Source organism: Mus musculus, chromosome 16 (assembly GCF_000001635.26).
Source record: "Mus musculus strain C57BL/6J chromosome 16, GRCm38.p6 C57BL/6J".
NCBI lineage: Eukaryota > Metazoa > Chordata > Mammalia > Rodentia > Muridae > Mus > Mus musculus.
This window is the reverse complement of record NC_000082.6, coordinates 29,563,993-29,576,454: the sequence shown is the minus strand read 5'-3', so window position 1 is coordinate 29,576,454 and position 12,462 is coordinate 29,563,993.

The window sequence follows — 12,462 nt, the reverse complement described above, 5'->3', positions numbered from 1 at the left end:
AGAATGACCTTTGTTTTTATTTGTTAACTTGTATATCACTCAACCCAAACAAAGATGCTAACTGTATCTTCTGGTCTAGTAGTCACGGAAGAATTTTACCATTTCAAACTAACTTTTCAGGTTCAGATAGGAACTGAGCACCCCAGCAGTTAAAACTATCAAAGCATCTATCTTATCACACAAAACTACCCTGTTTAGTTATCCAGTTGTTTGGAGATCTTTAAAAAGAGCAAAGAAATATCAGAAATCTACACACCTGTGCCTGATCATAAGTATGCATGTAAGGTTTTATTATGTTTCTTTGCAAAGTTCTTCTTGGGTGGTATCCAAGGTCCCAGAGGAGAACCACATTCTTGCTCTGTGGTTTCCTGGAGAGAGAAGCATCTGTAGGCACACACACTCACGCATCGTCATTACACTCCCCAATGCTCAGGAAAGCATGTTACAATCATTGTTGGCTCTTCCCATCGATATTGTCTGTCTGTCTCAGAAGAGTCAAAAGTCTTAGGATGACATCTTTTCTCAAATTAGCCTCTTCGTTTTAAAATGATGTATTCTATCTTTATTTGTATGTATGTGTTTGTATCTGTGTCTGCATTCCATGTATGTGCAGGTGCCTGAGCATGACAGAAGAGGGCAGCAGATCTCCTGGACCTGAAGTTAAAGTCGTTTGGGAGCTGCTCAATGTGGATGCTTAGGAGTAAACTCAGCTCCTCTGCCAGAGCAGCAAGCACTCATAACCACGGAGACGTCCCTCTAGCCCTCATCTATGTGTTTATAGTCATTATAGCCACTTATAGAAGTTGGAGAAATATTCTAAAACTTACTTAGAAATATAGAAGACCAAAATGTTTAAAAAAATTGAGGCTGGAGCATTTATAACTACCTGACCTCAAAACAACTGGGAAGGAGACAGTGTGGTAGGTATAAGGATAAATACACCCACAGACAAGAATACAGGATGTAGAAATACATTTTAAATTGTGTAGTGTGATGGCTAATCTTAATAACCTGATTGGGTTGACCTCTGAGCCTATTTGTGTGTTTGGATTAGACCAAAAGGGGTCTGTCCTAATGAAAAGTTTAGCTCTTTGATGGTTCAGAATTTGAAGAGAAGCTGGGGGGGGGGGGGCGGGGTGCTGGGGAAGATGTGGCCCAGGTGAAGGATGTAGGATCACTGGGGTTGTCCTTGCTCTGTCCCCTCCCTGTTACTGCTCTGTTCTGTTTCCTGTGCATCAGCGCCACATGCTCCAGACACCATGTTGTGCAAGCTAAGACCATGGAAATACCAAGATAAAATAAATCTCATGCATTTCCGTAACAGCCCAAAGCGACTATGCACACTGGTAATTGGTTTATGCCAAAAAACACCAAAGCAATTTAATGGAGAAGGAATTATTTCCTTTTGTTCTCTGAATGGTAATGGAATAAATGAAGATCCCTGTGGGAAAAAAATACTCCCCCCCCCCACTGCTTGCAATATCCAGAATATATTCACACCATATACAAAATTAGTACGTATGCACAAAAATGATATTATCTGGGATATAATTGTAAGTATAAAAGCAAGAATAAAAGAATTGAAGAATGAAACAATGTTAGAAAACCTATTAGTAACCTGTGAATAGTCAAACAGTTCTTAAGCCACAAAAAGTAATACCATAAAAAATGTAAATTCAGCTGGGCGTGGTGGCGCATACCTTTAATCCCAGCAGAGGTAGAGAGAGGTTGGGAGGCAGAGGCAGGTGGATTTCTGAGTTTGAGGCCAGCCTGGTCTACAGAGTGAATTCCAGGACAGCCAGGGCTACACAGAGAAACCCTGTCTCGGAAAAAAAAAAAAAAAAAAAAAAAAAAAAAAAAAAAAAAAAAAAACCAAACAAAAAACCAAAAAAACTGTAAATTCACTGGACCTCATCAAACTAAAACATTCTTGCTCATCAAATGACAGAATGGATTCGCAAGCCTTAAGTTAGAAGTACACATTTTTATAATGCATACCTGACCAAGAACTTATACTAAGACTGTATAAGAAATGCATTGCTATCAATTTGTGGGTATCCACCAAGACTCAAATCGTTAAATATAATACCCATTGTGAGTTATGAAGAGGGTAGAAACTTAATATAACTCTGGGGTGTGAAGATAGTCTTAGGAAGTGAGAGGATGCAGAAGAGTCAAGAGGATAGAGCCAATGATTGAACACTGGTGGCTTTACAGGAAGAAAGCGGTCCGAGAGGATACCCACACGTTTCCTGCCTCTGGTTGTGGGATGCCCCACACTGCCTCTGAGCTCTTGCAGCCTTTCAACCTTAGATCAGAAGTGTGAGCAAAAATAAACCTCTTCTCCTTAAAAACCTCCCTCAAATATTTCATCATACTGATAAACCAACTAATTATTAACAGGCAAAAAGTTCAGATGTTGCACAAAGGAATATGCCACATAGATTCCCAGAGACACAGAGTGATGTTATTGGTTATTGAGGAAATGAAAAGTAAAACCATAATATCATCAATAAGACTGTTAAAAAAAAAAAAAGAAATGCACATCACCAACTTTGCAAGAATGTGGAGCAACCAGAACCTGAAGACACTTTTGGTGCAATACAATGAGACAGGCCCTTTGGAAACACACTTGACAGTTTCTATCAATTAAACACGCACCCCTCTTGCTCAGGCAGTCCTGCTCTTAGGGTTTCGTGTAAGAGAAATAAGGACATAGGTCCATAACAATAAATGTGATTCTATTTACAATAGCTTCAAACTGTAATTACATGCCCACAGACAATGACATAGATAACCAGTGTGTAAACAATGGGCTAATATTCAGCAGTGAATGGGGATGTCCTCCTCACTCTCTTCTCCCTCTTCTTCTCTCTCTCTCTCTCCTCCCTCCCTCTCTTTCTTCTCTTCTCTTTTCTTCTCTCCCCTTCCTCTCACCCTGCCACTCCCTTGTCTCTCCCTCTCAATAAACCTCTTCACGTGGAACAGCTTTGTCCTAGCGTGCTGCTTTGGTGTTCCCCTCTACTCTAATATATCAGTATTGATATTTTACATTCATAAAAAAAAGTTCAGATTTTTCTCTTTGTGTGGAGTGCTTTAAAACAGCAAGCACTGCCAACCTTAAAGTAGGCTGTCATATATTATATATCCTTGCTTTGGAGGTGACATTCTCTACATATTTTAAATCGGAGTTATAGGGCCAATAATAATAAGAACAGTCTGTTCTGTTAGTTTTTTTTTTTTTTAATTGGGACTAATATTGTAACCCTGGACATGCAATGAAAAATCAAATACATAGTCTGAACACTTGGACAATCATTAGTCTGTCTTTGTTCTGGGAAACCTGTATAAACAAAGAAGCACCTGGGTGCTAGTGAGTCTGAGAAGCAGCAATGCCTGTTTGCTAGTTAGCTGCAAGATTCCCCTGACGGTCACCTGAGTCCCTCCCTCCCCTTTTTACCTCCTCTGAGGGCAGCCTTGTTGGTAAGGACCATCAGATTCTCATCTTCATGCTGGGGAGAGTCTCTCTGTCATATATTGTGGAGACAAGGCCCCCAGCAATGTGTATTCTCTAAACCATGTATGGCTTCAGAGGACAGCCAGATTTTTTTTTTTTTAGAATTAATTTTTTTATTAGGTATTTTCCTCATTTACATTTCCAATGCTATCCAAAAAGTCCCCAATACACTCCCCCCCCACTCCCCTACCCACCCACTCCCACTTTTTGGCCCTGGCGTTCCCCTGTACTGGGGCATATAAAGTTTGCAAGTCCAATGGGCCTCTCTTTCCAGTGATGGCCGACTAGGTCATCTTTTGATACATATGCAGTTAGAGTCAATAGCTCTGGGGTACTGGTTAGTTCATAATGTTGTTCCACCTATAGGGTTGCAGATCCCTTTAGCTCCTTGGGTACTTTCTCTAGCTCCTCCATTGGGGGCCCTGTGATCCATCCAATAGCTGACTGTGAGCATCCACTTCTGTGTTTGCTAGGCCCCGGCATTGTCTCACAAGAGACAGCTATATCAGGGTCCTTTCAGCAAAATCTTGCTAGTGTGTGCAATGGTGTCATTGTTTGGAAGCCGATTATGGGATGGATCCCTGATTTTAATAGCATCCCAGGGCTGAGGTGAGAATTTGAGATCTTTATCACAGAAGTATGTATCAACTCACTTAGTAAAGAGACTTTGAATCAAATTTGAATCTTTGATAAATCATCTGACTTAATAAGCATCACTAGGAAATTTTACAACAATATAGTAGGATTTTAAAATATTTGTGTATTTTAAATTTCAGATTAAAAAAAAGTTGGTTTATGTAGCTCATCTGAGAGAAGACAGTAGGTGGTGGGTGGAGGCTACAGGAAACAAATATGACAGAAAGTATCACCGCAGAAGCTGGGCAGGAGGCACAGGTGAGCCCATTACATTTTTCTGTTTGTTTTTCTTATGAGAAGTTAATCAAAAGGCAGAGTTCTAAAAGCTTTGTGAGTGCCGAAGAAACGGTTACAGTTGGTATTAGTTTCCTTTTGCTGCTGTAACAAACTGCCTGAGTGGAGCAGCATAAAATAGAGCCTATTTATCATCTGAGTGTTCTGAATGTCACAAGTAAAGAAACAAAAGCAAAACAAAACAAAAAACGGAGTCTCGCTGTGATTCAAGACAGGCGTTTACAGTGCTGCTCTCACATTGAGAGCTTGGGAGAAGAATTCAGGGTTTTCATTTTCATTTCTCAGTTGCTTGGGGCTGCATACTTTCATTTGTGACTCCTATTTGTCCTCAAAGCCAGCAGTGGCCAGTCATGATCAATCCTACCCGACCTGACTCTTCTCCACCTTCCACATACCCTAAACTCAGTTGTTAGACGGGGACCTTGTAGATAACCAAGAATGACCTGAAGCCTGACAATGGATCAGTTTCCTGAATGGCAATTTAGCATTCGCAGGTCTGGGGATTAGGACCACAGACTTCTCTCTGAAGGGCATTGTTCTAAGTTCTCTAAGAAGAACTTGATGGGAAAATTATGGGGAGTGGGAGAGTGGACTCGTTAATGTGCCCACATCTGGAAACAGCTGCAGTTTGAAGTTACACTCCTGATCTTTGTTCTCACTGTTTTCCTCTTGTAATGACTTCTAACGCCGCTGTCTCTTCTTTCTTGCCATGTTCCACACCACAAATTTTGTCTTCCATAGTCAGCATTTAAAAAAGCTTTTTCTAATTTCTGAGCAGTTGTTTTATAAAGGCACTCTCTCGGCTCCACCCAGCAGCTGTCTCAGACAGATACAGACACCCACAGCCAAACAGTGGATGGAGCTTGGGAACTGTTATGGAAAAATAGGAGGAAGGATTGTGCCCCGAAGAGGATAGGAATTCCACAGGAAGACCAACAGAATCACCTAACCTGGGTCCTTAGTGTTTCTCAGAGTTTGAACCACCAGCCAAAGGACATTCACAGGCAGGACCTAGGCCTTCCTATACATATGTAGCAGATGTGCAGCTTGGTCTTCATGTGGGTCCTGAACAACTGGAGCAGGGGCTTTCCCAAAAGCTGTTGCCTTATGTGGGATATGTTCTTCTAGCTGGGCTGCATTGTCTGGTCTCAGTGGGATAAACCTAACCTCACAGAGCCTTCAAGTGCCAGGAGAGGCGGGGAAATTCCTGCCTGCTTAAAGGAGAATGGGAGGGGGATGGGGAAAGGATTATGGGAGCTGGTGACTGGTGACTTGTGACCTGAAGGGGGGTAGTGAGCAGGATGTAAAGCGAATAAGAAAAAAATACTCTGGAACTGTAAATCCTGAATAATTTTCATCACTTGTTTCTTTTTTTTTTTCCAGTATTTTTTTTATTACGTATTTTCCTCAATTACATTTCCAATGCTATCCCAAAAGTCCCCCACACCCTCCCCACCCACTCCCCTACCCTCCCATTCCCATTTTTTGGCCCTGGCGTTCCCCTGTACTGGGGCATATAAAGTTTGCCTGTCCAATGGGCATCTCTTTCCAGTGATGGCCGATTGAGATTCCATCTCACACCAGTCAGAATGGCTAAGATCAAAAATTCAGGTGACAGCAGATGCTGGCAAGGATGTGGAGAAAGAGGAACACTCCTTCATTGTTGGTGGGATTGCAAGCTTGTACAACCACTCTGGAAATCAGTCTGGCGGTTCCTCAGAAAATTGGACATAGTACTATCAGAGGATCCCACAATACCTCTCCTGGGCATATATCCAGAAGATGTCCCAACCGGTAAGAAGGACACATGCTCCACTATGTTCATAGCAGCCTTATTTATAATAGCCAGAAGCTGGAAAGAACCCAGATGCCCCTCAACAGAGGAATGGATACAAAAAATGTGGTACATTTACACAATGGATTACTACTCAGCTATTAAAAAGAATGAATTTGTGAAATTCCTAGGCAAATGGTTGGACCTGGAGGGCATCATCTTGAGTGAGGTAACACAATCACAAAAGAACTCAAATGATATGTACTCACTGATAAGTGGATATTAGCCCAGAAACTTAGTATAGCGAGATATAAGGTACAATTTGCAAAACACATGAAACTGAAGAAGAACGAAGAACAAACTGTGGACACTTTGCCCCTTCTTAGAATTGGAAACAATCACCCATGGAAGGAGTTACAGAGACAAAGTTTGGAGCTGAGACAAAATGATGGACTATCTAGAGACTGCCTTATCCAGGGATCCATCCCATAATTAGCCTCCAAACGATGACACCATTGCATACACTAGCAAGCGTTTGTTGCAAGGACCGTGATATAGCTGTCTCTTGTGAGACTAGGCCAGGGCCTAGCAAACACAGAAGTGGATGCTCACAGTCAGCTATTGGATGGATCACAGGGCCCCCAATGGAGGAGCTTGAGAAAGTATCCAAGGAGCTAAAGAGAGCTGCAACCCTGTAGGTGCAACATTATGAACTAACCAGTACCCCAGAGTTCTTGACTCTAGCTGCATATGTATCATTACTTGTTTCTATGGCTTTCGACACTGTTGTCTTAAAGATGAAGCTGCTTCCATTCTATTGAAGTTGTCAACATATTGTCTAATATTTTCTTGCCCACACAGTAAGCTAATGCTTATGTATTAAGTTTGTGGGCATGAGCATCCTTCAGACCTTGATATTATAATGGCTGTCATGATTGTGGTGACTAGTGAACACTCACTAAGGGTTCTAGGTATGTTGTATTATGTAGCAGTGTATGTGCCGGCCAGTGATAATAGTTTTTATATATTACTAACAAGGTCTCATGCTCAGTGCTTATACTCCTATAATTCTGATTATCTTTTTGTCATGGTTACAGGTTTTCATATGTTTTTGAGTTTTTACAGGAATTTTAGTAATCAGAAAATGTAGTACTGAGGACTGCGATTCAAATATCTTCTCAACTGGAAAATAATTCTTCTGTATTGCAACTATTCAAACCAAAGTCTAGTCTCAGGTCTACAAACTGCTAAGGTGGGATAAAATTTTTGAAAATTAGAAATACATTAATTTTTTAGATTCTTCTTTCTCTTCCCACATTGGAAAGGTACCTAGATTTTTTTTATAATTCCTTTACTTCTGGGATGTCACCAGAACACATGTGAAGAATTAGGTGTAGTGACAGGATTTTGCAAGGTTGCCTGGAGTAGACACCACAGGGAATCAAAGATTAAACCAAAAAGAGGATGGCGTGTTCCTTTGCCACCTACCCTGACACAGTTCTGGAATCTTCTAAAAGATCAAGACTCTTAAAGAGGTCTTTCCACTCGAGCAGAATGTGAAACAGCAAGCCAATCAGAGTCACAGGCTTAGACGCAGTAGAGTGTGGCATTTTTGAGATTACAGATGACTCCTAATTAGGAAGACCGGATTTCCATGTGCTTGGTTATTTCGTTCTGTTACTTCTACATGATGGAAATACTCTTGTACTAGTTAGCTTTTGTCAACTTGATACAAACTAGTAACCTGGGAAAAGGGACCCTCAATTGAGGAATTGCTTCTATCAGACTGGTATGTCTGTGGAGTATTATTTTTTTTAATTATTAATTTATTCTCTCATATATTACATCCTGACCAAAATTTCTCCCACCTTCTCTCCTCCCAGGCCCTCCCTGCCTCTCCCCTCCCCTTTCTCTGCCCATCCACCCTTCCTCCTGTTTCCTTTTAGAAAAGGGCAGGCCTTCCAGGAATATTAACCCAACCCGGCATAACTGATGTTGGAGCGCCCAGCTCAGCACGGGTGGTGTCAATCCTCAGCAGACAGGCTTGGGATTATAATCAAAGTATTTGAACAGACCAGAAGAAGGATGCTGGTAAGCAGCATTCCTTCACGGTCTCTGCTTGAGTTCTTGCCTTAGCTTCCTCCATGATGGAGTGCCACTTGGAAGTGTAAGAGAATTAAAATCTTTCCTTCTCTGTTGTTTTCGGTCACAGCAACCAAAAAGCAGCTAGAACTACTCTACAATGGTTGTGCCACTGTGTGTTTCTTCCAGCTCTGCATTAAGTGACATCTTGCTGATGGCTTGAAATTAGTCACTGTGACGGTAACGACACCACAGAGATCGGCACACTACAAGTCAGGGTTCGATCGACCCTCATGTTGATTCTCTCCTCTTAAGAAAGTAATGGAAAGACGACAGTGCTGCAGATGCAAGGCAGAAGCATGTGTTTGTGGCTGTTGTGTTGTGAAGAGCACCCAGATATTGAGAAAATACCCTTTGGTATTAAAAACACCACCATCTTGTTCAATAAGGATATCTTGCATATGTTCCTGAAAGTTCTTCTATTTGTTTTGTCTTCTCATCCAGTGTTTAGAAAAATGTCAAACGGTATTCGTCATGGATACAAACCCATAGGCTAATAGTGCTAGCAAATTGTTGTTGAATTAAAGTAACTGAGCATGTACTTTTAGTAAAACTTTCTTTCTTTAAAAAAATAATCTTTAATCTTTTTTTTTTTACAGTCCAGTCATTATCCCCCTCCAGTTCTGCCCTCCAACAGTTCCCCATCCCATTCCTCCTCTCCTGTCTCCAAGAGGATGTCCCCACCCCCCCCCCCCTATACCCCGCCAGACCTCCCCACTCCCTGAGGCTTCAAGTCTCTCTGAGGTCAGACCAGGCAGGTCAGTCCTCTGCTGTTCATGTGTCAAAGGCCTCCGACTAGCTAGTGTATGCTGCCTGGTTGATGGCTCAGTGTCTGAGAGATCTCGGGGTCAGGTATTGGGGGCAGGTAGTACATGAGAGAAACCCTGAGGGCCGGCAGAATGAATGGAATTATGCAACTGAGGATGTGGGAGGTGGGGGGACCCTTGAGAATGTACCAGAGACCTGGAAGGTGAGAGAATCTCAGGACTCAAAGGGAGAGGACCTTAGATAAAACGCCCAACACTGAGGAGAGGGGACTTGTAGAATCCACCTCCAGTAGAAAGATCAAGTGGAGGGATGGGGTTGCCATCCCACAGTCAAAAACTCTGACCCAGATTTGTTTCTGTCAAAAAGAACTGCAAGGACAAAAATGGAGAAGAGAAGGAAGGAAAGGAGATCCAGTGATATGCCCAAGTTGGGATCCATCTCAAGGGGAGGCTCCAAGGCCTGACACTATTACTGATGCTATGGTGCACTTACAAACAGGAGCCTAGCATGGCTGCCCTCTGAGAGGCCCAACAAGCCACTGACTGAGACAGATGCAGATACTTACATCTAACCAATGGACTGAAGTTGGGGACCCCTGTGGTTGAACCAGAGAAAGGCTGGAGAAAGTTGGGGAGGGCAACCCCATAGGAAGACCAGCAGTCTCAACTAACCTGGACTACAGAGATCTTCCTTATATTTCAACATTTACACCTCTGACAGCTTTGACCATCTACTCTTTTTCTTTTTCCTGCTCTTGAGTTCCTGTCTGGCAATGTATGTACACTTGTCTCTAGGTATTTTTAGGCCAATGCCATGCCTACTGCTGCAGAAGCACCTCTTCCTCCAAGGTCCTAAAACTTTTCCCCCTGTATTAGACATACAGTTTCCCTCATTTTGGAATGTTTTCTTTGTTACACTTTAGATAAATAAAACACATCCTCTATTTCCTGTTCTGTTTTCAAACTTAATTCATATAATAAACAATGTTTGGCAGCATCTGTCTGCACCACACTCCTTACCAGCTCACTGCGTCTTCCTTACCACAGGGGGGTTCAAGTGTATACCACATAGACAGAGCTCTCCTATAGAGGGCCAGGTTTGGCACCACAGGGTAAACGGAGGAAGGCCAAGTGTGACATCAGTGATTAGTCACTCAGTAGACTTCCTCTGAGGGAGCAAAACTTAATTTTCTGGGGCTGGTGAGAAAGGGGGGGGGGGAAATCTCTCTCTCTCTCTCTCTCTCTCTCTCTCTCTCTCTCTCTCTCTCTCTCTCTCACACACACACACACACACTAAAGCAAGCTTCAACAAGCTCTAATAATATTGTTTTTTCCCTTTAGCTTTTTTATACCACCTAAGACAAAGTTCTCTGTGTAAAATGAAAATCACCTCACAGCCACAAGTTACATATTCACTCAAAACAATCACCACAAAACATATTATTAAAAGTCAGATTGATATCTTTACACACAAGGAAATCACAGGTATTAACAGTTACATATTATTCTCTTGAATGTATACCTAACTGTACTTTTTCATCTATTTTCATCTCCACAAGTTCACTGTAACCCAAAAGTAATAATTTTTATGCCATTTATTAACAAAGTTTAAGCAAACCAGTTTGTAGTAGCAAGTTTTTTTTTCCCCTATGCTTAGCTGACGACAACTTGAACGTATCAAGAAAAACATCATCGTCTATCTTACACCTTATATTTGAAGTCTTGTTCTGCTAAACTGGCTAATCATCTATTCTCTATTCTTATCTCATAATAGAATGATTTACTCTTTATTCATAACCCTGTGTTTTCATGGTGCACACCAAAACCTGTGGCCACAGCCCTAGATCATAAGATCCAGGAACTCAGACCCAATCTAGAATGGATGCTTTCTTTGATCATTAACTTGTCTCAAGCCTATTTTTCTTCCTAGTACAATTATGAGCTTGTGACACATTAAAACTCATTGTATTCCTTTCTAACCTATGCAACCCTTACTATTCACAAGGCAGGAGCACATTCTATTCTTAATTCTAACTTTGTTATAGTTTTTTGGCAGCTTAAACCATCTCCTGAAACTTTCTATCAACTACCTTAACTACATACAACTATTTAAATCAAGTCAGGGATTCTATAAAATCCTTAATTCATCTAGATAGAATTGTCTCATGAAAGTTCATCTTCAGTATGGTCTTCAGGAAACTTGCCCAACAGAATGGGCAGGAGTCACCCAGGACACCAGGCTATAGGCAGTGAGGGTCTCTCCAAGCCCAATCACACAGTGTCAGATATATGAAGAATTCATCAATGACAAACATGAGAAGGCATAGCAGCAGCAAGAAGCCATCCTGGGATGAAGTCCCGGGGCTGTGCCTTTCCAGGGTAGGACCATCACCACTGCACAAAATGATGCGCCGTCTCTAGGAAGCTCACTTGCCCACCGTAGCTCTTCCTGTGTAATGTTTGCCACCCTTCTATTCTATCAATCCTTTTCATCTTGTGGGATGCACATCAGACATCCTGCATATTAGATGTTTACGTTATGACTCATAACAGTAGCAACATTACTGTTATGAAGTAGCAATGAAATGATTTTATGGCTGAGGGTCATCACAACATGAGGAACTGTATCAAAGGGTGGCAGCATTGGGAAGGCTGAGAACCACTGTGCTTGATACTCATTATCTTGCACTCTCGAAGCCTTTCTTGCTCCCTCATGCTCTTGGTCATGAAGGTTTTGATGGTAGGAGGGGTCAGGATGAACAGTGGAGGGCCACCACCACCTCAAGAGTGTTGTGCCAGCTCCCAGTTCTGAAACCTAAGTATCTATGGTATTTGCATCTAGAAAAGGAAAAATGAGTATTTCTCCAGTGGCTCATCTACATGCTTATACGTGTAGGAGAGGGTATTGATCTTGTTGTTGTTGTTGTTTGCAGTGCTGAAGAACGAACCTGGAAGAGTGGATGTGCTAAGTAACAGCTTCCACCGCTGAGCTGTGCAGTCAAGTCCTTCCAGAAATTCTAAAATAAACAGGTCTTTATATGTGTATGTTCAACAAACTAGAACCCTTAGTTCTTGGATTTCTTCCACACCTGGCTCACATTTTATTTCTTTTTGGGAACGCTGAGATTTGGACAGAAAGAACAAAGGAATAAATACTGAATGGATCTAGTATCACGGGTATAATTTTAGGTCTATATTTCTATATTATTATACTACTGTGAAATTATAATATTTACTAATAGATCTCATTATGTGATGATTTAATATATGTGGGTGCCACCTGGCATATGGTATAGACCTCATGACTGTAATAATTGAAACAGATGGGATAT